Below are 25,805 nucleotides of genomic sequence, written 5' to 3'. Positions count from 1 at the left end.
CAATGGTTTCTCACAGTCCTGTCCTGTGGGGCTATGCAGGAACACAGCTAAACCTGAGTAATAACTTGGAGCTGTTCATGGGGTTGAAATAATTGGAGCTAGTTATGGGGATGTAGCCCTTTCTAGTAACTGGCTGTCTGCACATGGTGTCCCCAGGCTGAAACTTCCATTTACAATGGCTTTCCAAATTTAAGAGTCTAAAATTGGGCAGCAGAATCCCTTATTCTAAGTCTCAGATGGCATTCTGCTACCTAGAGCATGTATTTGCACATGTAAACTTGACAGTTGAGCCAAGAGGGAGCAATCAGCAGAGGTAAGTAGGCTTGGCAAGTTGGTTAATTGACTGCCTATTATTTGATGACAGTCAGAAATTGTCAAATATACCAGTAAAATGCCTGCTGTATTTATTTAAATATATGAACGAACAGTGATGGCATAACTCAGTTACTGTTTAACATTAAACAAGGTTTGGAGTGAAGTATATAGGGACGTCAGCTTGTTTAATATTATGGCGAACATACTGTTAACATTATTTCTGCCTGCCCGTAGATATTCATTTCATTGTGTTTCACATTTTCCTGAGTTAAAATAAGTTATAAAGTAACTTTTATTGTTTGTAGCTAGGCATAAGTAATTTATTAAACCTATTGGAGGCCATACAGCCTTAGTCTTTTTTTAATCCCATTTTTACTGTTCTGATAAATGTGTGTTTTAAAAGAAGTACCTATTTTTGACCTTATTTGTTAGGATTTGTCTGATCAACTGACCAAGTAGCTTTGATTCTGTCAAATGCCTAGTGCCCTTTGAGAGCAGTGGGTAAGAGATACCACAGCTTGTATTAAGATATAATTCAGAGTTTATCAGACAGCCCTCTGCTGGTGTGAATGAGCATAGTTAATGTGAAAAACTTTAAAGTGCTACCAGACTGTTATTTTTTAAGACTAACAAAACACGTAGATGGTATCATGAGCTTTCGTGGGCACAGCACACTCTGGTCACCTGAAGAAATGGGTTGTGCCTACGAAAGCTCATGATACCATCTACATGTTTTGTTAGTCTTTAAAGTGTTACCAGACTATTTGTTGTTGTGTTTTTTTAAGGTTTTCCTATTACAGACTAACTCGGCTACCCCCTGAAACTTTTGAACATAGTTAATGTGCCTGACGTCAGTAGGAATACAGTGATTTATATGAGCTGCAAACCTGGTCCTATGAGCGCTGCATTAGAGGAGATGGGTTCAGACTGTACAGTTGGTACCACACGAGATCTGAATCTCAGAAATTCTAGGCATGCTTGTTTCTTGGATTTGGTGCAGGTCCTTCTTTTTAGCATTCTAGGACCCTACTGTTAGATGGATCAGAAAGTACTTTATTTTGAAGTTATGATAAGAGATTTTTTTGTAACACATCATTTAAAATATAAGTTGTTCCCATTTTCCTCAGGGCTGGAGAATGCAGGTCCACACTTGGTCATATCAAGAGTTGCTTCTTAACAGGACAGGTTTTACCTTAAAGTGGACACATTATGGGTGCATCTACACAGCAGGGCTTAACTCAAAATAAGCTATGCAAATTGAGCTACGACATTTGCATAGCTTATTTCGAAATTGGGAGCGTCTATACAGCACTTATTTTGAAAGAGCATTCTTCCTCCGACTTCCCTTACTCCTTGTACAATGAGGGTTACAGTAGCTGGAGTAAGAAGTCCTCCAGCCTGACAGTATTTTGCCATTCTTTCAAAATAACTGCCTGCTGTAGTTATTTCAAAATAATGCTAGTTATTTTGAAATAGTGTTGCTGTATAGACATACCCTGTTTGCCCTATAGTAGTATCTAGAGGGTCTAGCTTAGATCTAGGCTCCCCTGGAGCATCTAGAGCAGTGTTTCTTAAACTTTTTAAGACCGAGGAACACCAAATAATTTTTTTTTAAATGAACACTGAGGATTTTTTGTTGAGCAAAAAGAAAAAAAGGGGGGATGGTGAAAAGTTATTGATCCAAAAAAAAAAAGGGTTGGGGGGGGGGGGAGTTATTGAGCAAAAAAAAGTCACCTGCCCCTTTAAGGGTGGCCATTTTGAACTCTGTTGGTCTCTGCGGCAAACCTCCAACTGTCTCGTGGCACACCGGTGTGCCTCGGAACACAGTTTAAGAAACACTGGTCTAGAGTTTCTAGCTTATATCCACGCACATCTGTGCAGTGCCCAGCACAAATATATAGTAAGGAGAATGGGAAACTGGTACGGGGAAGAGATGGAACTTCCCCAAGGTCACATAGTAGTGACTCAGTGGCAGTGCTAGGAATAAATGCCAGCCTTCAGCGTAAAGAGGATTAGAGTAGAATAGTTCCCAGGTCTCCCAGCCCCCATTCTTATGCCCTGTATATTGGCTACCTTACTATTGGCGAAGTGGCATCGGACAACTCTGGGGTGAGGTGCTTGGAGATTGCCTAGCATCATGTGGATGTGACAGCAGCCTAGACAGTGATGATGACCGTAAGTGAAAACCCTGTCATTAGAGAACACAGGACTGTTTTCAATACTTCCTTTAATATCGGTTCAAGCAATTGCGAAAACATCGTTTCGTTTTAAACATTAAACATTTTCTGTAAATATTTAAACAGGAACATTTTCTTCTGATTGTTCAACCAGTAAAAGTAACTTGCCAAGAGGTCTTTTAAGGAAAGCAGCAATGTTCATGTTAGCGTACTTTATTTTTAATAGGCTGGTGAGAGAAGTGCCCTTTGGATAAATTTATGCATAGTCAAGGATTTAAACCATATGTTGCTGTTGTCTTTTATCTTGACTGCAGTAGTGCAAGGAGGCTGCAGTTTAGATCAGGGCCTCATAGTGCTAGGTAGGTTCTGTATTAATTTTTAGTAAGACACAATCTCCTTATTCTAAATAGTGCGAAGGAAGTTCAGAGCATAAGGGGAAAGGCAGGCAGAAAGAAGGCCAATTCTTCTGGCCAATTTTCATGGTTCGGTGTCTGGATAGCTCAGTCAAGATAGTCTCCATTGTGCTACAAGCTGTATAAATACATGGCATGAAACAATGCTTGGCTTGCATAGCTGACAATCTAGATCAAGCATGAGAGGGGGAAACTGAGGTACAGAGACCAGAAGTGAACATGCTTAAGGTCACACGGAACAGTGATTTGTTCAGGAGCAGAAGCTATGTCACTTGACTCCGAGTCAAGCACCCCAACTGCTAACTTGTGTTTCCTCCTAGAGAAAGTTAATTGTATTTAACAGAATACAAGGCAAAATAAATATATATATATATATATATATATATATATATATATAATCTCCCTCCTTAGGTGGTAGTAGAGGAGGACAGTGCTCTCTGCCTTCATAATACCTACTCAGAAGAATAAGGGCTACGCAGGTATTAGTGATTTGAGATGCTGACATCCTCTGATGTGAGGCCAGGTCTACACTAATGGAGAGATTTTTTTTTAAGATACACAATTCCAGCTACGAGAATTGCATACCTGGAGCTGACATACCTTAAACCAAATTTCTGGGATGGCCCCACTGTCGGGGGTTAGTGGGAGAAACTATTCTGTCGATTTTCCCTTACTCCTTTTGACTTTGAGGAGTACTGGGGTTGGCAGGTGTGTGCCCTCAGTGTTTGATTTAGCAGGTCCTAACTAGACCCGCTAAATAGAACCCCGGAAGATCAATCTCTGGAGTGTTCATCTTCCCAGAAATATAGATGAGGCCTGAGTATCATGTTAAATTTAGGACTTGCTGAGTATTCATCTTCATTGCATGATTATTTTAGGCTCTTCTCAAGTTAGCCAAGGTCAGAGAGAGTGTTGATGTTGCAAAACACCGGAACAATGCTAATTGTTGCATTAGCAGCACAAAATACCTGAATCCCCACTGCATTATGAGCAGTTCTTGAACACCAACCAACACCATCAAGGAGGCAGCTAGCTTAAGTTAATTCAGGCTGGAGGTTTTTGAGTGTGGATGGGAGTCTGGTTAAGGGCAGCACTCACATTATAGTGCCTTACCCGCCAGAGCACCTTGTCTGTCTCATGCATAGTCATTGTATTCAGTTCACCGCTGGGCTAGATTTTCAAAGGCACCGAGCGCAAGAGTTGTATGGAGGATGGAAATCTTATGTCATGACAGATTTTGAGATCTCCAAACATTAGAAAATTCTCTGCAGAAGAAAATTTTTGGAAAAAAAAAAAGTGAAGTTTTGGATTGAAAGAAAAGTTGTTCGGACAAAACTGAAATGTTTACATTTTGAGTTTTCTGTTTATATAGTGTAAACCAAAATAAAAAAAATAATAAAAGGCCACTTCAAAATCAAAAGTTGAACTGTTTTGTTCTGACAGTGCTGAACTGGGATGTTAGAAAGTTTTCCCATTTCCCTAAATGTCACTTTTTTTTCTGACAAAATTGACATGATTTCAGTGTTTCAATTTTGACCTCGGGAAAATGGCTACATCAAAGTTTTTCTTACCAGCTCTTAGTGCACAACACTCCCACTGTTTTGGGTATGGATGGAATTTTGCATTGTTAAGTGATGAATCTGTCGAAAATTACACTCATATGCTATTTCTCTCATTTTCTTTTTAGCCAATTTAAATATTCTTATGATATTAAGTTTGGGGGGGGGGGAAATATGTAAATTCGGTACAAATATAAAACCTGATTATTTCTCTCACTAATACACTTAATGAATGGATAAAGTCCGGAAGGCATGTGGAGAGAGGAGTCATTTAAGGATAAATATTTAAATAATTCCATATATAAATGAATGGCAAACACCCTTTCCCTTTTATCTCTTGCCTTTTTGATGACTTAAATGCTTCTCTTAGGATAATGAATACTGTTCAATGGATACATTATGCAGCAGTTTTTAAAAGGTTTGTTCAAGTACCTGCTCCTCCTTGTGTGCTTTTTGAGATATCTTCCTACCTTTCCTGGTCAAAGTTGACTTTCCGATATACAAAATTCATGTCAGTCAAAGAATGTTGATGATGTTTTGCTCCTCCCCATGCTGCGGATGCAGTTAAACTGGTATAAAAGTGCTTTATATTTACTGCCAAATTAAGTCTTACCCCTCTTGAAACCTATGACAAAACTCCCTTTGATTTCAAAAGACAAAGGTCAGGACCATGGAGAGTTCCTAACGCTGGGACTACAACCCTTGCCTGGTTTCTCCAATCAGTTCTATTTCTAATGCTAACTCTGGGTCATCAGTGGCCCAACCCCGACTTTATTCTGAGGCAAGGAAATAACCCTAATTCTAGACAGTGCTTGTGGGGATCAGTATCAGATGAAGAACCCAACTTTAAAACCTAAAATTTCTGCACAGGTGAGTCTTTCAATCAGCACAGATGCTTACTAACTGCTGATGATGGCCTTCACATATAGAGTTTGCACATCATGTTTAGACCCCCATATTTCATAATCATACCTGTGTACTCTGTTAAGAAGTATCCATAAAATTGTAACTCTCTCAGACGCACTATATTGCCATTCATGGTCACAGAGAATTTGGAAGCATTACAATTACTGTCCAGAAATATCTATTCTGTACTAATGTCATGAGTCATATCTGTGTTGGCATAACTCATTGGTTACCTGCACTTCTCCCAGTCCTCTCCCCATATAAGCAGGTCTTCAGACCGCACTGAATTCAGTTGCTTGAGGAAAGATTGGGGTGTATCTTTCAAGACAAGTGAATGAATCCAGATGGTGGGGCAAATTGAACCTGCTATAAATGGGTGTAGCTCCAAGGAAGTCAAAGAGATTTGTGAGATTATACATACTTGAGGAATTGATCTGATATTTCCCCAATATTTTAAAGTTTCTAGGCTAGCTCAGGAATTGGTATTGTTAGATACATTTGCTAAGATTTGCCATGGTATCCTCCTTCTCAAAGTATGAGGGTGATTTGTAGATTCTAAGATAACATACCACTGAGTAACTATCTGGCACTAGATTCAGTTTTAGTGGCAACTGCTGTATTAAACAAAATATTGATGAGGTTTATTGTTTGTTCTTTTTTCCTGAAGACCTACCAAGGAGCATTAAAGGGAATGATTATTGTCAATATACTGTCCATAGGCAATTGCAAAATGTCCTCTCTCTGGCCACATTTAACTGGCTGAAAGATGTAACTGTTTGCGCAGTGGCAGTATTGTAGCCAATGAGGTTAATCCAAGGCATGATTATTGCTAACTGAAATCTTAAACTTGCCTGGCACTGCTTAGGACAGTATACAGGATGACCCGTATACAGATTTATTCAAAAATACCTGTTTCATGCTGATAATCTATTTGTCTTTCTGGAAAAAAATGAATTGGGTAATCTGTACTTGAGAGCCAGTGAGGAAAGCTAAGCTTCCAAGGTGGTAAGTAAGGGGAAAATAAATTGCTCTCCTCTCCCCCAAAACCTCTTGCTTACCATAACTTGCTATCAATGTAAGTCAGGCTTCCTGCACTGAAAAATTCACCCGCGGCAAATTTACTTCCAAAGTGTTGGCAAAAACTGGTCCATTCTCATAGGTGAAATTGTTCCCCCTTTTTAGCATCATGGTAACTTATATGAAGAATGCATATGCAAGACATGTTATCCCCATTTTGCAGAAGGGGAAAGTGAGAGATAGGGAGATCACATGGATCACGCAAGTTTCCTGACTCCTCGTCCTTTCATCTGCATGACACTCACATTATATAAGCACAGCAGAACTAAGTGTACTGTCTTTTTCCAAAGCGCCTGAGATATTGTGTTGAGCGCTGCCTAAATGCTAGGGTGGATAGCATTTGTCATTGACTACTGTCAGATCGGATACAGGATCCTTTGTCCTGGTTCTCTGTGGGATCATTGACACAGCCCTCTGCAATCACCTCAGGCCTTCAAGGTGACCTCAGTTCATTCAGTTGAAATAGAGAAAAAACATCCATGTCTACTAAATTCCTCTGTCCTGGGGAACTTTCCCTTCATAATTTTATTACCTCCAGTGTAATTTGTCACATTTTTTTTAACCATGCAGAAAGAGAGCACTTTAATCCATGCCCTTTGCTGTTGCCTGATTGGATACTTCTGGATCTAAATGGGGTGTGTGGTTGACTGGCCACTTCATAACTCTGAGGTATTGACTGCCATTTGCACCACTATTTACATTTTTCTCACCAAAAATGAGTGGCTACTCTCCACAAAGAATAAATTCTGAGCGTTGCAATCAGCTGTGGAAACAAATGTCCTACACAACCAGAATGAGTCAGACAGACAACACTGCCTAGCAAGAATTAGAGTCTAAGGCTACGTCTAGACTTCATTGCTTTTTCGTGATACCAGAAATATCCTGAAAAGCAACGCCACATCCAAGGAACACATCTGCTTTTTCAAAAAAAAAAATGCAAAAGAACAGACACACTCTTTTGCCATCCCTGTAGACCTCATTCTGTGAGAAATAAGGGATGGCATGAAATAGCACTTTTTCTCGAAATTTGGTGCCATGTAGATGCACCAAATTTCTCAAAAGCCTTTTTCAAAATTAAATTGAAAAAAGATACACCATTTGCGTAGAGCAAATTACATAACTTTTTCTGATTTAAGAGTGCAGTCTAGCCTTGGAACAGATTTGGGTTCTGAACATGGGCAAGTCATTTAACCTCAGTTCTCCAGTCTCTTGTAATTCTTATCAGTCTGGTGAGACTTAACTGTGGTTTGCAAAGTGCTTGAAGAAAAAGTATGAAGGAGGATTATTATCTGGTGGTGTGAAAATATGTAATGAACAGGCAAGACTAGCCCCCTAGTTCAAACTAGGGAAGCTAATGAGGGCGACCAAAATTGCTAATGAAGGATGGGATTTAATAGCACATTCCCGGCCAATTGCCATTTTGGAAACTGACTAGCCCGAAGTTACTGCCCACGTCTATACGCGGCAGAGAAGTGGGATTCCGAGATAAACCCCTTCGTTCGAATTAACTGTTACTCCTCGTGGAATGAGGTTTAACAGTTAATTCGAACTAAGGGGTTTATCTCGGAATCCCGCTTCTCTGCCACGTATAAACATGGGCAGTTACTTTGGGCTAGTCAGTTTCCAAAATGACAACCGGCTGGGCATATGCTAATCAAGCATGGGATATTTAAATCCTGTGCTTCATTAGTAATTTTGGTCGCCCTCATTAGCCTCCCTAGTTCGAACTAGGGGGCTAGTGTAGACATACCCTAAGAGAATTAGCAACCAGAAGTCCTGCCTGAAGGCAGGAAAAATGTATGTGTTGGGGGGAGGAGAAGGAAAGGGAAGGTGTGTGTGTGTGTGTGTGTGTGTGTGTGTGTGTGTGTGTGTGTGTGTGTGTGTGTGTGTGTGTAACCTTCAGAACTCTGTTAATCTTTAGAATAGTGCCATTTTTGTATGATTCTACGACATGACCTTCAAAGTTTCTGAAGCTGGGCACCACTTCAGGCGGTGCATTTCCTTTTTATCAGAATTAATGACTGTCTACAAGAAGCGATACAATCTTACTCGATCACAGAAGATACAGTGACACTGTGGAATGCTCTTCCGAGTGATATCAAATAGAAAATTGACAGCTCCCCTGTGCCCATTGACTTGCATTCATGCCTCCTGCTGCGTTGCAGAGGGTGGTGAGCGTTCTCAATGGAATACTCTGAATTGGTGCTTATCGTACGGGGGGAGAGCAACTGCAAACATTTGATCCTTTTGGTAAATAAAGAACACAATGGTCTGGCTTCAATGGTATGATTATTTAGAAAACAAAAATAAAGTTCTCCTAAGCAAAAGAAGAGTGGGGGGAGGGGAAGGGGAAGCGTCACTGAAATCCTTACCCCATTTGGGGCTAGTTCTCTGCTAAGCCTGCATGTCCAGGGCCGGCCCACAACATTTTGGCACCTGAGACGGGGAGCTCAAATGAAGCCCTCATGCCCCCTTGCTTGGGCCAAAACTTTGAAAGATCTCAATTCTGCCTTCTTCCTGTTCTACTCCTCTCATGGTCCTGCTCTGCTACCTACATATGCACCAGCAACAAACACAATTTCTACACTCTGGGTCCTAGTGGCACCCCCCCGGCCACAGTCTGGCACCTGAGGCAGCTGCCTCAGTTTGCCCCATGGTAAGGCCAGCCCTGTGCATGTCATTAAAATAACGTTAAAATGAAAGGGTAGGACTCTATTATATTGCATATGGCTGATCTCATTTCCTCCACCCCCCCCCCCCCCCGCTTTTGTTTGGCACCTGGTTTTATAGTAATTTGTTCCCATGCAACTGTCAGTGTAAAATATTGTCATTCTATTTATTATTGATGTGTGTTGGTGGTGTTACACATGTACTGAAAGAGGCTCCAACTGATATCAGGTTCTTTTATACTAGGCAACGTACAGATGCTGTAGTCCCAAAGAACCTGTAGCCTGCCCGGTTAAGACCAATCAAGGGTAAAAGAGGAAAGAGAGAGGAAATGACTTGCTTAAGATCAAATGGCAGATGAATGGAAAAACCTGAATAGAACCTAGGTCACTCCACTCATGGTCTAGGGCCCAACCCATGGACCATGCTACCACAGGCCTATTTTGATAGACTGGGCCTAGTAAACTAAGGAGGAATGGTCTGAATTTTATCATGTCAACTGAAAGAAGTACTTGGTTAATAAGTGTCGTGTAAGTAAATATATTGGACTAAGGTCTTTCTGTCTTCTAGAGAATTGGAAATATATTTTTTTTACTTCAGTTTTTTTTCATTAAAAAGCTATAGAGGATCAACAGACATGACCTGGAGGAACTCTGTACAGACACGTCTCTCAGCATGGTCTCGCATATATAATTTCGCCCCTCCCCCCCACATTCAAGCTTGGAACCACAAGAGGCTAAGTTCATCACAGAAGTGGGCTACAAATTGGCCAATGTTGAAATCCATATGCCAGTTGATAAGACACAAACAAACGTTTGCAACAACATTCAAGTTGAAAGAATCACAGAAATGCAGAGCTAGAAAGGAACTTGAGAGGTCAACTAGTCAAGACCTTGTGCTGAGACCGGACTACATATATCTAAAACATCCCTGACAGGTGTTTGTTTAACCTGTTCTTAAAACCGTCAAAGGATAGAGATTCCACAACTTCTTTTGGAAGCCAATTCTGAAGCTTAAATATCTTTATAATTAGAAAGTTTTCCTTAACATCTAATGTAGATTGCCTTTGTTGAAGATTAAACCAATTCTTATCCTACCTGGGGAAAAAGTAATCATAGTCCTCTTCACAACAGCCCTGAACATATTTGAAGACTATTATCAGGTCCCCATCAGTTTTCTTTTGTAAAGACTAAACATGCCCAGTCTTTTTTAACCTTTCCTCATAGGTCAGGTTTTCTAAACCGGTTACCATTTTTGTTGCTCTTCTCTGGAGTGGGAATAGACTACAGGCGATGGATCACTTAAGGATTATCTGTTCTGATCATTCCCTCTGAAGCATCTGGTATTGGAAGACAGGATTCTAAGCAAGTTGGACCATCGGTCTGACCCAGTTTGGCTGCTCCTATACTCTTTTGACTCTCTTTCTCCTCAATTTGTCCATGTCTTTCCTGAAGTGTGACATCCAGAACTGCTCACAGTACTCCAGCTAATGCTTCACCAATCCCATGTAGACAACAACAGTTACCTTCTGTCTCTTATGTGCAACTGCATCACATAGAATCATAGGACTGGAAGGGACCTCAAGAGGTCATCGAGTCCAGCCCCCGCCCTCAAGGCAGGACCAAGCTCCGTCTACACCATCCCTGACAGATGTCTATCTAACCTGTTCTTAAATATCTCCAGAGAGGGAGATTCCACCACCTCCCTTGGCAATTTATTCCAATATTTGACCACCCTGACAGTTAGGAATTTTTTACCAATGTCCAATCTAAACCTCCCCTGCTGCACTTTAAGCCCATTACTCCTTGTCCTGTCCTCAGAAACGAAGAGGAACAAATTTTCTCCTTCCTCCTTGTGACACCCTTTTAGATATTTGAAAACCGCTATCATGTCCCCCCTTAATCTTCTTTTTTCCAAACTAAACAAGCCCAGTTCATGAAGCCTGGCTTCATAGGTCATGTTCTCTAAACCTTTAATCATTCTTGTCGCTCTTCTCTGTACCCTTTCCAATTTCTCCACATCTTTCTTGAAATGTGGCACCCAGAACTGGACATAGTACTCCAGCTGAGGCCTAACTAGTGCAGAGTAGAGCGGCAGAATGACTTCACGAGTTTTGCTTACCACACAGCTGTTGATACAACCTAGAATCATATTTGCTTTTTTTTGTAACAGCATCACACTGTTGACTCATATTCAACTTGTGGTCCACTATGACCCCTAGATCCCTTTCCGCCATGCTCCTTCCTAGACAGTTGCTTCCCATCTTGTATGTATGGAACTGATTGTTCCTTCCTAAGTGGAGCACTTTGCATTTCTCTTTATTAAACCTCATCCTGTTTATCTCTGACCATTTCTCTAACTTGCTAAGGTCATTTTGAATTATGTCCCTATCCTCCAAAGAAGTTGCAACCCCACCCAGTTTGGTATCATCTGCAAACTTAATAAGTGTACTCTCTATCCCAATATCTACATCTATCCCAATATCTACATAATAGACTTCTGTTCAATTTGTGATCCACTGTAACCTCCAGATTCTATGCAGCAGTTCTATCAGCTAGCCAGTTGTTCCCATTTTGTAGGGGAGGCATTTGATTTTTCCCCCTCCTTCGTAAGTGTAGTTTGTAATATTCAAGCCTTTGTGTGTGTGTGTGTGTGTGTGTGTGTGTGTGTGTGTGTGTGTGTGTGTGTGTGAATTTCATCCTGTTGATTTCAGATCTATTTGTCAAGGTCTTTTTGAATTCTAATCCTGTCCTCCAAAATACTAGCCACCTTGGCCCTCTTAGACTACGTCTACACGGCAGCATTATTCCAAAATAATGAAGTCTGTGTCTATACTACAAGCAGTTATTTCAACATAATGTTGAAATACTGTCCAGCTGGAGGACTTCTTACTCCAACTCCTGTAACCCTCATTGTACAAGGATTAAGGGAAGTCAGAGGAAGAGTGCTTTTTCTTGGACTTCCTGCTGCATAGACAGTGCCAAAAGTCAAAATAAGGTATCTCAACTCAAGCTGCGCAATTGACATAGTTCAAGTTGAGTAGCTTATTTCGGCTTTAGCCCTGCTGTGTAGACATGCTTTTAGTGTCATCCACAGATTTGATAAGCATGCTCTCAAGTCCATTATGTAAGTCACTAATTAAAATGTTGAGTAGAGCCAGACCTAGGACAGACACTTGCATGACTGCACCCCTTCCTTTTCTCCCACCTCCTTGCAGTTTGACAGTGAATCTTTAGAAGCTATTTTTGAGTACAGTCTTTTAACCAGTTTTGCAGCCATTTTATAGTAATTTTATCTAGACCACATTTCTCTAGTTTACCCATGAGAACAACATGTAGGACTATGCCAAAAGCCTCACTAAAATCAAGATATATTACATGTACAGCTTCTGTTCTTCCATTAGGCCAATAACCTTATCAAAGAAGAAAAGTAGCTTGGTTTAATTTGATTCGTTCTTGATAGATCCATTTTGTCTAGTACTTATAATCCTATTATCCTCCAGGTTCTTATAAATTAGGTTTTTTTACATTGTTTTGTTCCAATCTCTTTCTAGGTATCTCAGAAGTTGGTTATCACCAGAGTAGCCTTTGGGTTTAAGTTCCAATAGCATGAAGGCTCAAACCCTACTTTTGGCAGACTCTTCTTAAAGCGTAAATTCTCGGACACGTTACTGTTTCTTTCTAGAGCAGGGAAGAAGAATTTCTTCCACTGCAGGAATTCTGGGATGAAAGTATAAATTCTTTGGTTTGTGGCATTCAGATTAAATGACTGCAGTGAACCCTTCTCGCTTAAAAAACTAGGAATGAAATACTGATGTCGTTGAAATCAGTACTAGGAATCTTGGGAGCCAGTGTAGCCCCATAGCATCAGACAAAAAGGGGCTTCTTTCTCAAGCAGACACAACAACCTCCTTTTGCTCCTATCTTTTTACTGTATGCAAACATATTTACAGAGGCCGACACAACAGAGAGGGGGGAATTATTTGAAAATGGAAATACTCCCACGCCAGTCAAATATTTATGGAGCAAGCCGGTAATAACAGGTGAAACCCTCATTTGTTCTGCAGATTTTTGCAGTCTATACATATTTATAACTGTTATCAGTCACTGTTTATCACTGCTTGATAGTATTCTTTTGTCTTAATCCCACTTCTGCACTTAATGGGCTGTGCATTTGCTTTCTGTCAAGCTCAGACACAGAGTAAACACATATTTCTCAATTTTTTTCTAATCACCCAAATGCCTGTATATCACGGAGACCTGCCATGTATATGAGGAGCGGAATGATATTTTGAAATACAAGCTGCCCTGTTGAGCCATGATCTTCTGGCTGCTGGATCCAATTGCCTGAGTGGAGCTCATCTCTCTGCTCTCATCTTCCGTAACCCATTTGCGACACGCCGGCAAAGGGATCCGTTTTGCTGGCTGCACACCGCTGAAATGCAAATGGATGGAATGAAAGCGATTAGCTTTGACCCTCTGCATCTCTAGTTAGCCGTGCTGTGCGTGCAAGAATTTTTTTTAACTGGGGAGGAGGGTCAGTTTATGAAGAAATGGGTTAATGATAGAATATATGCAGTAAGTCCTTGCACCTTGTCTTTTCAATAAACGTTTGTACTGCACCTGGGCACGAGAAAACCATGAGTCTGACTAGAGCCCTTTGTGCTAATTAAGGAGCATCTCTTAGGAGAAGAAGCTGGCCTGGTGACTCGTGATTGGGATCACATTCAGCAGGGAGAAAGGCACTGAGCTGCGGGAGAAGGAAGCAAATGGAAGCATCTAGTCTGGCTTCCTTGGTGGGGTGGAGGAGCTTTGGGGAACGTGGATATGATCGCTGAAGGTCCCCGTTGACTGCACTGGGGCTGGGTGAAACCCCATGAGTATGCTTATCAAGATCCAACGCTTTGTTGTTTTGCATTGATGACATTGGGCTGTCAATTAAAAAAAAAAACACTTGGACCCTGCCCTTATTCTTTCTCTCTAGATGTGCTGGGATCCCTGATGGAAAGATATTTGAATGTCATCTCTTCATTGTCTTTTGCCTGCTTTTTTTAGGGCTATCTGCTGTGATGTTGAAATCGCTCAACAGGCCCTTTGGGCTTCCTTCCCAGTGCTCACCCAGAAAGCTGTCAGCCCTGCTCCAGCAAAGTACTTGGCCACATGCAGAGGGAGGAGTCCCATTGATTTTGACCAAGGGAGGAAGGATTTCAGTGAGGCTAGCCATGCGCTTGAAGGGAGACGTGTGCACAAGTGGCTGAGTGGGGGCCTGAAATTCTTGTTTTCTGTGTCATGTTCATTCCTTCTTCTGAGTTGCCTGAAGCCCCTGGAGCTGCCCACACTCTGTGCAATTCACCTCTTCCTTGCGGTGCAAAAGAGTCAAATATCCTGCCTTCTAACATCCTGGTGTGAGGAGGTTGGTTGAGATTTTTTTGGGGGGGTGGTGGTGATGGAATTTGAGCTAGAATCTGCATCTGGGTCTCCAGTGCTAGATGTTGTTGAAGGAATTTTATCTCTTTAGGATACCAACCCTGGTATATTCTTCTCTTCAGTCTATAGTGCTAGGAAATTAGCCCTGACATGATGATCTGCCATGATAGTACATGAGTCCTGAGCTCATGTCTCAGAGAACGTCTACACTGCAGTGCTATTTCGGGATACCAGAGAGATCCCGAAATAGCCACCCCGTGTCTTTTGAATGCACCTGCTATTTCAAAATATAGCAGATGCACTATTTCAGCATCCCTGTAAACCTTGTTCCATGAGGGATAAGGGATGTCTCGAAATAGTGCTTTATTTTGAAATTTGGTGCCTTGTAGACGCGCCAAATTTCAAAATAGCCTATTCTGAAAAAGAATCGAAATAAGATACGCAATTTGCATAGTGCAAATTGCGTATCTCATTTGAAGCTAAGGATGCAGTGTAGACATACCCTCAGGATGTGTCTAGACTACATCTCTCTGTCGATAGATGGAGATGAGGCACATCGAAATTACTAATAAAGCAGGGATTTAAGTATCCTGTGCCTCATTAGCATATACATAGCTGCCACTTTTTTTTTTAAACTGAGTTTTTTTTTTTTTTTTTTTTTTTTTTAAAGGCAGTCTAGACACGGATATGTTGAAAATAAAGCCTTTTTCGACGGATCCTGTAAACCTCATTTTTGGAGGAATACAGGGTCTGTCGAAAAAGTCTTTATTTTCAACAGATCCTTGTCTAGACTGCTGTTTTTTCGAAAAAAAAAAAAAAAAACCAAACTGTTTCGGAAAAAAGCGGTGGCCATATTTATGCTAATGAGGTGTGGGATATTTAAATCCCGGATTCATTAGAAATTTTGATGTGCTTGATTTGCATCCCTCTGTTGACAGAGGGATTCAGTCTAGATGTAGCCTCAGTGATGGACAGGTCTGGCAAATAAGGAAGTGCTACTTTGGCAAATATGATGTTGGCATTGCTTATGGGCAAGAGTCATGCCTTAGCAGTATGTATGGTCCAGTATGCTGTTTCCAGGAGAGAACTGATAGCTATGGATATAAGCAAAATGAAATGCAGGAGGTTCTTCATTCCTAGGCCAAAGATATAAATGCACCAACAGCACCAGTATTTAGGCACCAGTATTACTGGCATGAGGAGTGGGAAATTATTAGTAAAAACTTATATGATGCATAGTTGGACTGACTTTTTGCATGGAAACAGTCTCTGAAATGCCCGGGGAAACATATTTTTGGTACTGTAACATAATAGCTGGTGTGTATGTGTTGAATCCTGCACAGATACAAAATTGGTATCCACATCCGCATCTGCAAATATGATCTGTGGATATCCACGTCCACATCCACAGATATGGATAACTGCGTATACAAGGTGGATATCCGCACATTTGCAGAGTGGATACAAATGTATCTCTAACATCTGGATGCATAAAAACTGACCTGTGGATATAAAACATATGTCCACAGATGTTCACAACTCTCTGTATGTGCGCCACTGCCTTTACTGGACAGAATTGGAGCTGTGTTCCTATGCACGTGTCATAGACTCATTATGGCTTGTGAAGATTCTCCTTTAGCTCTGGTGGCAGAGGCTATGACTTTGGAGCAGGAAAATGCCATCCCTGTGAGTTTACTTGGCCTCCACTATGATAGCTGTGATATTCTGTGCCCCCACCTGCCTTTCTGCATGGCGTTTTTTTGCCAAACAACATTAGATTGGTGTATAAGGGGGTACTATGGGCATACTGGAAGCCCTAATTCCCAGGGGAGCACAATTAATGCCATGGCTTGTGTGTGGTGGAAAATAGTTGTAGATAGAAGACTGGAGTGTATGTTCTGCTAGGTATTAGATATAAATTGCTGCTGTTGTGTTTGTGTGTTATTGGCTGACAACCACAACTGTTCTACAACAAAAGTCTTTGTTGGTTAAGTAACACTTATTCTATTTGGGCAGCTGGGCAGCCCGTCTTTATTAAACAGGCAACCTTCATTTTAGCAACACTCCAGGTGTCGCCGAGGGAAGTGCATGGTAATTTAGGCAAATCAAAAATAAAGGCGCTTTTAGGACAGAAAATGGTTCTAAATGAATTCATTATAAAACCATTAAGTAGAAATGGAAAGGAAAAAGGACAGGCACAAAGAAGAACGTTAAATTGACACTTACCCCAAACGGCTTTAAATTGTTGATCAGAATGATTTAAAAAAAAATATAGACTGGATGTAACCGAACCAGTGTTTAAAAAAAGAGAGAGAGAAAGGGAGGGAAAAAAGCCAACATTTGCAGTGGTGCCCAGAAGGGAATAATATTCTCTTTTGACATTATTGATTGCACGGTGCATATTCTCCTGGCAAGAAACATAATTAACCATTCTGTCATGCCCGCTAGATGGAACAGACTGTCAGAGTCTTTTCAAACTGACATTTTATTGCTGTGGAAAAAGAAAATAGCCCCACACACTACAAAAAAGACCTTTTGCTTTGCACACTATGTACACTTAATTGAATACAGGCTAGTTACGACATGGAGTTGCCTGGTTCCTCTGATTAGTGTGTACAGTTGTTGCCGTCTGACCCCAAATCTCCTCACTCAATCTACCACCTCAGACCACTTAACCTTTCCTGACACAGGAAAGCTCAGAAATCCTTCAGCACACTCTCTTCTCTAGATATCACATTGTGGAAAGGCACCTGTTAGGCTTACTGTGCCTTTGCATCACTGGGCTGTTTCCCTGATTTAGGATCTTTGGGATCAGATTGTATATTCTAGTGAAGTCTCTTAATTTTCTATTGTTTTCATAATATATCTACCTATTGAAAGCAGAATCGGGTAGCTTGCTAGGTATGCACTCATCCTGCACCATATGGATCTACTGATGACTCAGAGAAACTGTCTCTACAGTTCACATGGTCATACAAGTAATGCTTCTATCCAGGGATTGCCCAGTGCTTCTCAAACATTAATTAAACCTCCCCAGAGCCCTGTGAGGTGTGTGGTTAACATTGCCATACCCATTTTACAGACAGAGAAAGCTGAGATACAGTTGAGTGGAGTTCCTAAAGCTACTTTGGGGTTGACAATATGCTGTTTTTGTTTACAAGGTTTTGAGTTTTGGAGTTTTCAAATATTTGTTGTTTTGATGAAAAAACCCCAAATTTCAATATAAGGGCAATTTTTGTGTTAAAAAAATCCATTTAATTGAAGAGTAATTTTTGTCAGGGGAGGAGGGAGAGAAGGGGAGAGTCAATAAAAAGTTTTTAACCAGCTTTGGTGGTATTGGGTATCTCAACTTTTAAGAACCTAATTTGAGGCAACCTTAAAAAGACTTGATTTTCAGACTGGGGATGTTTTCTGATTTAAGGAGGTCTAAATTGGGTACCTGAAACTCTAAAGTACTAGTCACTGGTCACCTTCAAAAATATTGTACTTCATTATATTCAAGGAATCCGTATCAATCAAGTCATCTCATGGATCTTTTGTCTTGGCACAATATGGATTAAATGATGGATTTTTTTATTCACTCAATTTTTCTTAATATTTTGCCTTGCTCTGTCACTAACAACATCATTTATTTTCATTCCCCTTCATTTTCTTTCATTTATTTGCAAATATTAAGTGACTTGCATAACAAAAGGTAAAATTCTCCGCCACACTGTCAACAGAGAATTTGTTTCAATTTATATATTTCACCGTACATTTTACATTATTAACCTGTTTGGGAAAAAAAAGAGCATTTTTACATGCTAATTGAGTTTCTCAAATTTAGGGTGTGTCTACTCTGCAGGGCTTAACTCAAAATAAGCTATGCAAATTGAGCTACATCAATTGCAAAGCTATTTCAAAATAGCTTATTTGGAAATTGGGAGCATCCACGCTGCACTTATTTAGAAATAGAGCACTCTTCCTTCGACTTCCCTTACTCCTTGTACAATGAGAGTTACAGGAATCGTAGTAAGAAGTCCTCCAGCTTGTCAGTATTTTGACACTATTTTGAAATAACTGCCTGCCGTGTAGACACGGACTAAATTATTTTGGAATAGTGTTGCAGTGTAGATGTACCCTTATTGGCTGCTAATCATTCTGATTCACAGCTTTGGTGCTTCTCAGGCAGTAGGTGGCGACATAACTTATTATATGGTTTTATCATACTTTAGGCAAGCCGATTGCATCATAGAAGACTAAATTAGAGGATTTCTGCAAAGTTAGGACCTACGTAAAATTATAAAAATTAAGGATTGGTCAGGGGATAGTGTTTTGGCTTTTGCTTCTTGAGGTCTGAAGGCTCTGGGATGAACTGTTTGAAGGCCACCTTCATTTTCCCCACTCTCATCTGTCTTGTCGGTTTCGACTGATCTTTTCAAGCCTGTAACAATCTACTTAACACTGTGGAGCCCAGTACTTGTTAGTATCTTAGCCACTATTATGAGAAATATTATTAGTATTAGTAGTAGTATTAATAAAGTGGAAGGTGACAAATAAATTATTTCTGGTCTGTCTTTTTTTAATGGTTCTGTGATACTGGATAATAATCTTACAAATACAAATCACCGGAATGCTTTTGGTCTGCTGCTGCAGGAGACACCATGGTTGGTCGGTGAAGGAAGGGCTGGGGGGAGGCAAGGCCACAGCCCCAGGCCTTACACTGAGGCCTTGGCCCCATGGCAGACAAGCTGCCTCTCCATATGGACAATAGGAGGCAGAAAATCTGGTTTGACCAGTTTCCACTTTTGGTGACTTTTGCATGTCGACACCATCTTAGTGGCCAAACCTTCCCTGTGTAGACAGAACCTTGGTTTCCCTGTTAGGTTTGTAATGAAGACACTCTTTGCAAAGAGCATTGCTGGCAAAGTTTGTCATAGATCTACTTCCAATGCTGCAAGAGAGTAGAGGCAAAAATGAATGTGGAAGAGAAATGAGATAAAAATCGGAGCCCATGGAATTTGTACGTAGATGGTTACATGGCGTGATAATCAGATTTATTGAGATTTGACGCTCAGCCTGTGATGTTTATAGATGTGAGAGATGTCAAGTATTAATATATCTGGCCTGGATGAGCAGACCTCAAGCCCTATAAATAAAACCCATTTTAAATGAGCACAGAACTCCATCCATTCTGCAATGTATAATCCCTGCAACTATCCCTGGGGATTGGTTAGTTAATGAAGTCTTTATTAGTGTCAGGTGAGCAAAGGACTAATTTTTGGCTTCAGCAGTTTTGCTCAGGAAAGCAAAGAGAAAAAGGCAGGTGATTTCTCTGCCATACTGGCATGGGCATATTGATTGCATATTGTCGTTTAGAATGAGCAGTGTTTGTAAAACCTTACAATGGGATTTCCAGAAGAGCCCAAGGGATTTAGATGCACCATTCTCATCAATATTCAATTCCCCTCTTAGAACATCTCAACCATCATCCCTGCCCCAATTAGAAAAAGCCTGCTGTCACACCACCCAGAGATCCAACACTTGCATTGTGTCGCCGTTTTGAAGTTTGTTCCATTGAAAATGACAAGGCATAAAAGCATGTAAACCCGGCCAAACAATATTATTGAAGAAACTGCACTTGTTACGTCAAAGAAATCACATGGAGCAGCACAGTGGTGGCAATTTTCTAGCAGTAGGCACAGTATCCATCAACAATACATTAGGGATGAGATCATCCTGGGGCAATACAATAGCCTATCATTCAGGATGGGAGAAAACTTATGGGCTAGAGTCTTAGCTAATGTAATTCAGCATAACTCCTAGTAGTGTGGTGCTGGTTTGTACCTGTCACATAAAAGTCATATGTGGGTCCTGCAGCTTACCAGGCCCGGGATGGAACTTTCCATCCTAGCTGTACATAGTCTGGGACCCTGCAAGTGCAAACAGCAGCTGGACTTTATCAGCTTTATCCCATGTCTTGAGCTGGGAAACTACTAAGCGGTAAACAAGTTTGACCTCGGTCTCAGTTCATAAGAGTGATAAGAATGACATTGAGCCAGTATGCGCATACGCGGTAAACAACTGTAGTGTAACTGGTGTAGGGAGTCCTGTGCCCAGTGAGTCTCACCAGGGACCCACACCTCCGAGGGTGCCCTGGATTCCCCCAGCTGGAGCCACTTCTGCTGCGGCCTGGTATGAGGTGACAGGAATGGGACTCCCTGCAGACTGAAGGGGCATAAGCATTTCTAAGTGCCTGTTGTTCTCTTATGCATTGCTCTACCTGTGCTTATTGATGTGCCACTTTGCAGTAGCTTTGTAAATGCAGAACAGCATTAACCCTGTCGTAGTAGTGATGTAGAGAGATTAATAAAAGCAACTATCCCTAATTGACTCTGTGTGAAGCTAATCCAGAATCCTGTTTGGCCATGCCCCTGTGAGTTGTCAGTACCATATGAGAATCTGTTCCTGTGTTCTTCAGATGTGCATTGAACCTGATCCCAAATCTGTGGATGTCAATGGGATTCTTCTAATGTATTTTAGGATTCTGTGGATTGGACTCATGGTGCATTTTAGCTTCGGTCTACATGGGCAGAGAAAATCAGTGCAAGATACGCAACTCCAGCTGCGTGAATTGCACAGCAGCAGTCAATGTACCTTATATTGATTATCTGGGGAGGCCCCACAGTGGAAGGTGGACAGGAGGAACTCTCCCATCAACTTCCCTTACTCCTTGTGACTGCTAGGAGTTCTGAGGTCGACGGGGGCACCCTCAGCATTTGATTTAGTGGGTCCTTACTAGACCTGCTAAATCAAATGCTGGAAGATTGACTTCCTACACATTAACCTTCCTGGAAGATGAAATGTGCCCTCTGTCTCCTGTGGAAAATCTTCTGTGTCATATTGTTAAGTGAGTGTGTACACGGATTACAAAACAAGCAATGTGAACTACCTTATCTTTCATTTTGGAGATTTAATAAACACTGTTATTGCTGCTCGTCATTTACAAAAGTTGTCTTAAAAGTGGTTCTTTGAGAGGAGGAGCAATATCAATGATAAATAGATCATTGGTACAGAATAAGAATAGCTTCTTAATTGCGGTAGGGGCTAATTTTTTATTTCAGATCTAGGACCAGCACTATGTTAGGTGATAATGCTCAGGTCTAAAGTTAGTTGCTGTATAAGTTGCTGGAATGATCATTTGTGATGCAGACTTCTTCTGTACTCTCCTGGAAGCTTGTCTCTGCTCTCATTGGAGGTAAGAGAAGACCGCACAGCCTCAATGGCCCATTTAGTACTTGGCATTCCCTCTGATGCTGCTCTACAGAGGTGTTAATTGTCATGGTAGGATTTTTAAAAATGTGTATACCCATCTGCTCACAACTGGCCAGAAAGCACAATGAATTTCAGAGACTGCTGAGAAACCATTGGCAGGTGACCACTACCACCAAATGAAATGTTTTGAATGTTCATAATGTTCATGCGGCGAGGAGTCCTGTGGCACCTTATAGACTAACTGAAGTGTAGGAGCATAAGCTTTCGTGGGCAAAGACCCACTTCGTCAGATGCATGCATCTGACGAAGTGGGACTTTGCCCACGAAAGCTTATGCTCCTACACTTCAGTTAGTCTATAAGGTGCCACAGGACTCCTCGCTGCTTTTGCAGATTCAGACTAACACGGCTACCCCTCTGATACTTGACATAATGTTGATGAAATTGATTTGAAAATGTTCTGATAATTTTGTTCTGTCTTTTTAGACCATGGCTAGTATTATCTTTTACTTACTAACGGACCCTGGATGGATACAAACTGATTGATCCTGTTGTTCATGCTTTATTATAGCTGTCACATGAGCCATCATATCCCCTTGTACAAATTAATCATTCCATTTTTCTTTGTAGAATTGATGTTTTCTACAATGGAAAAACAAAGGTGCTGTCTAAAAGGGCCAGGTATATGAGGACACCATATTCCTCATGCTGACCTCTGTGTCTGATCCTTCATGAGGTGTATAGAAATAACACTAATATAATTTTGGCGTTGGAAAGAACATCAACATCTACAACATTATTCAGTGCATAAAGTGAGGAGGAGGTACAAAGTTATGCATATTAAGGAGAAAGCTCCATCTGCTACTGAACCAGATTTTAGGAGAGCATCCCTATACAGCTTAACTTCTGTACCAGGAAACACAAATGGAGCAAATAATTAAGGAATCCATTTGCAAACATCTAGAAGATAAGGTGATAAGTAACAGTCGGCATAGATTTGTCAAGAACAAATCATGTCAAATCAATTTGATGGCTTTCTTTTGCAGGGTGAAAAGCCCTGAAGATCAGGTGGAAGCTGTAGATGTGCTATATCTAGATTTTAGTAAGGCATTTGATAAGGTCTTGCTTGACCCCCTCATTAGCAAACTAGGGAAATACAACCTAGATGGAGCTAAGGTAGGTGCATAACTGGGATAACTGTTTCTAGAGAGTAGTTATCAATGGTTCCCACTCATGCTGAAAGGACATAGCGAATCAGATTCTGCAGGGATCAGTCTTGCATCCAGTTCTAGAGATGTTAAATTTAGATTAGTTGGCTAATTGAATAGTCGATGCAATTTGCATTGACTATTCAATTAGTCAATAAGGGCGCCTCCGCCTTTGAAGTGTAGCAACAGCCCCAGGGCTGCTGTTACACTTCAAAGGTGAAAGCGCTGCGGGGAGCACAGGGCCAGCTGGAGGACTCAAGCAGTCCCCTGCTGGCCCTGGGCTCCATGCGGTGTTGCCACTTTGAAACTCTGTGGGGAGCCCAGTGTCGCATGGAGGCTGGGGTCAGAGTTCCCAGTTGACCCCGGGTTCCACACGGCATTGTCGTTTTGATGCTCCCCCTCTTCTTTCCTGCCTTGCTGCCTCTTTCTAGGGTGTGTCTAGACTACAGGGTTTTGTCGACAAAAGTGGACATAACATCGACAAAACTCAGCAGTTTTGTCGACGTATGTAAACCTCATTCTACGAGGAATAACGCCAGAGTTCTGTCAATAGAAGGCATTATGGCATCTACACTGTCCTTTGCGTCCACACTGTTATGTCGACAAAGCGGCTTGCTTTGTCGACAGAACTGGATGTAGTCTAGACGCTCTTTGTCGACAGAAGCTTTGTCAACAGTATCTGTCGACAAAACTTCTGTCGACAAAACCCTGTAGTCTAGACATACCCATAGAGGCAACAAGGGGCGGAAGCAACTGGTTGACTAGAGTGTCGACTAGTCATTCACGTTCCTCTCCAGTTCTGTTCGATATTTTCATCAGTGGTTGAGATAATGGTATGGAAAGTTCACTTATAAAGTTTGTGGATGATACCAAGTTGGGAGGGGTTGCAAGTGGTTAGGAGGATAAGACTATAATTCAAAGTGATCTGGGCAAGCTGGAGATATGGTCTGAGGTAAATAGGATGACATTTAATAGGACAAATGAAAAGCACTCCACTTAAGAAGAAATAATCAGTTACACACAAAATGGGAAGTGGCTATCTAGGAAGGAGTACTGCAGAAAAGGATGTCGGGGTCATAGTGGACCACAAACGAAATATGAAGCAACATTGTGACACTGTTGCTAAAAATGCAAACATCATTCTTGGATCTATTAACACAAGAATGGCTGTACTGGATCAGACCAAAGGTCTTTCTAACCCAGTATCCTGTCTTCTGACAGTGGCCAATGCCAGGTGCCTTAGAGGGAATGAACAGAACAGGTAATCCATCCCCTGTCTCCCATTCCCAGTTTCTGACAAACAGAGGCTAGAGACACCATTTCTGCTCATCCTGGCTACAGCCATTGATGGACCTATCCTCTGTGAATTTATCTAGTCCTATTTTAAACCCTGTTAAAGTCTTGGTCTTCACAACATCTTCTGGCAAGGAGTTCCACAGGTTGAGTGTGTGTTGTTTGAAGAAACCCGTCCTTTAGTTTGTTTTAAACCTGCTACCTATTAAATTCATTTAGTGACCCACAATTCTTCATTTATGGGAACAAGCAAATAACTTTTCCTTATTTACCTTTTCTACACCTGTCATAATTTCATAGACCTCTATCATATCCCCTCCAGTTATCTCTTTTCCAAGCTGAAAAGTCACAGTCTTATTAATCTCTCCTCATAAGGCAGCCATTCCATACTCCAAAATTTTTTTGCTGACCTTTTCTGAACTCTTTCTAGTGCCAAGATGCCTTTTTGAGGTAAGGTGGCTACATATGCACAAAGTATTCAAGATGTAGTCATAAAATGGATTTCTATAAAGGCATTAAGATATTTTTGTCGTATTCTCCACCCCTTTCTTAATGATTCCTAACATTTTATTTGGTTTTCTGAGGGTACGTCTACACTAGCCCCCTGGTTCGAACTAGGGAGGCTAATGAGGGCGACCGAAATTGCAAATGAAATGCAGGATTTAAATATCCTGCGCTTCATTAGAATGTTCCTGGGAAGTCACCATTTTGGAAACTGACTAGCCCGGAATAAATGCCCGCATCTACACGCGGCAGTGAAACAGGAGTTTGAAGTAAACCCCTTAACTCGAATTAGCTGTTACTCCTCTTGGAATTAAGTTTAATAGCTAATTCGAGTTAAGGGGTTAAATTACCCGCATTACGTTGTATTTATCAACATTAAAATTCATCTGCCATTTTGTTGCCCAATTACCTAGTTTTGTGAGATCCTTTTGACGCTCTTCACTGTCTGCTTTGGGCTTCACTATCTTGATCAGTTTTGTATCTTCTGCAAATTTTATCACCTCGCTCTTTACCCCATTCTCCTGATCATTTATGTGTTTGTTAATTCTGTTCTTTAATAGTTTCCACCAGTTTTCCCAGTACTGAAATTAGACTTACTGGCCTGCAATTGCCAAAATCACCCGTAAAGTCCTTTTTTTGAAAATTGGCATCACACTAACCTCCAGTCATTTGGTAAAAGTTAGGTTACAAGCCATGGTTAGTAGTTCCACAATTTCACATTTAAGTCCCTTCAGAACTCTCATGTGAATGCCATCTGGTCCTGGTGACTTAGTACAGTTTCATTTATCAATTTGCTCTAAAACCTTCTCTAATGATGCCTCAATCTGGGACAGTTCCTCTAATTTGTAACCCGCAAAACATGGCTCAGGTTTGCAGTTGTGTAACAGGCGTACTTTTAAGCAAAACACAAGAATTAAGTCTGGAGTATTGTGTTCAGTTCTAGGAGCCTCATTTCAGGAAAAATATGAACAACTTGGAGAAAGTTCAGAAGAGAGTGATAAAAATTAG

The 25,805-nt window shown here is 41.0% G+C and overlaps 1 protein-coding gene and 1 non-coding gene across 2 annotated transcripts in view; both read left to right on the top strand.

Moving 5' to 3' along the window:
• Window positions 1-25,805, top strand: part of CSMD2 (CUB and Sushi multiple domains 2) — a 743,482-nt gene that overhangs the window by 63,308 nt on the left and 654,369 nt on the right. The window lies entirely within an intron of this gene.
• On the top strand, window positions 6,143-6,285 carry LOC112547546 (U4 spliceosomal RNA). The gene has a single exon (XR_003091309.1). It is a non-coding gene; the product is annotated as a U4 spliceosomal RNA (small nuclear RNA).

Source organism: Pelodiscus sinensis, chromosome 25 (genome assembly GCF_049634645.1).
Source record: "Pelodiscus sinensis isolate JC-2024 chromosome 25, ASM4963464v1, whole genome shotgun sequence".
NCBI lineage: Eukaryota > Metazoa > Chordata > Testudines > Trionychidae > Pelodiscus > Pelodiscus sinensis.
This window is presented reverse-complemented; position numbering and strand designations above follow the sequence as displayed.